A 1,667-nucleotide genomic window follows, 5' to 3' on the forward strand; every position below is an offset into this window, starting at 1 on the left:
GACAGGAATAAAGACACAGACATAGAGAATGCACTTGAAGACACAGGGAGGGGGAAGGGTAAGCTGGGACAAAGTGAGAGAGTGGCATGGCCATATATACACTACCAAACATAAAATAGGTAGCTAGTGGCAAGCAGCTGCATAGCACAGGGAGATCAGTTTGGTGCTTTGTGTCCACCTAGAGGGGTGGGATAGGGACGGTGGGAGGGAGATGCAAGAGGGAAGAGATATGGGGACATATGTATATGTATAACTGATTCACTTTGTTATAAAGCAGAAACTAACACACCCTTGTAAAGCAATTATACTCCAATAAAGATGTTTAAAAAATAAGTAAATAAAATACAAAGAAAAAAGAAAAACACATTACGGGTAATTGAAATTGATAAGTTGATGGGTAGTTTTAATAGCAAATTAGACACAGCTAGGTAAACTGGAAAATCAAAAGAAATATCTAGAAAGAAGCATGGAGAAATAAGAAGAAAAGAAAAGATAAAGAGTACAGGGTAAGGCACATAAAGCCTGTAAAGGTCCAGCATGTATTTAATTAGATTTCCAGAAGGAGAGAAGAAAGAGAATGTAGCAGAAGTAATATATGAAGAAATAATGCCTGATAATTTTTGCTTTATTTCCAACAATAATCCTCAGAATCAAGGAGACCAAGTACCCCAACAAGGAAAAAAAAAGCCATACCTAAATACATCATAGTGAAACCATAGGTCACTCCATTTCTTCTGAGGTGATTCCATGACATTATCTTCTATACACAAAATGTTTAGGAACTGTAATCCACATGGAAATGATCACCCTCCAACCTTCCTGCCAACAACCAGGACTTTTGGCAATGCACTAAAGAGGCATGACATTCATGATATATCCTACTGCACACTTATGAAGTTCATTCCTCCAATAAGTGCAGGAAGTGACCCTTACAAGTGTCCTGAGGTTGCCATTCCTACATGGCTTTTTTTTTTTTTTTCTGGCCACACTGTACAGCTTGCAGGATCTTAGTTCCCTAACCAGGGATCAAACCCACGTGACATGCAATAGACACATGGAGTCCTAACCACTGGACCTCCAGGGACTTCCCCCTACATGGCTTTTTGAAAAGTGCTCTGCTCAACATAGATGGACGAAGAGGAAATAACGTGCACTGATGACAAGTGTTGAAGATGCTGAGTTCAAAGCTGCTCATCACTCTCAACTGTAGCTTCAACTGTCTGCTTTATGGATTAGCCATAGTAGGTCGGACTTTCTTCTCCTGTAATAAATTAATAGCAGAAGAATATCTAAAATCTATGGAGGGGGCTTCCCTGGTGGCACAGTGGTTAAGAATCCGCCTGCCAGGGCTTCCCTGGTGGCGCAGTGGTTGAGGGTCCGCCTGCCGATGCAGGGGACGCGGGTTCGTGCCCCGGTCCGGGGACCTCACGTGCCGCGGAGCGGCTAGGCCCATGGGCCATGGCCGCTGGGCCTGTGCGTCCGGAGCCTGTGCTCCACAACGGGAGAGGCCGCGATGGTGAGAGGCCCGCGTACCACAAAAAAAAAAAAAAAAAAAAAGAATCCGCCTGCCAATGCAGGGGACACAGGTTCCATCCCTGGCCCAGGAAGATCCCACATGACGCGGAACAACTAAGCCCGTGTGCCACAACTACTGAGCCTGTGCTCTA

This window comes from Delphinus delphis, chromosome 10 (genome assembly GCF_949987515.2).
Source record: "Delphinus delphis chromosome 10, mDelDel1.2, whole genome shotgun sequence".
NCBI lineage: Eukaryota > Metazoa > Chordata > Mammalia > Artiodactyla > Delphinidae > Delphinus > Delphinus delphis.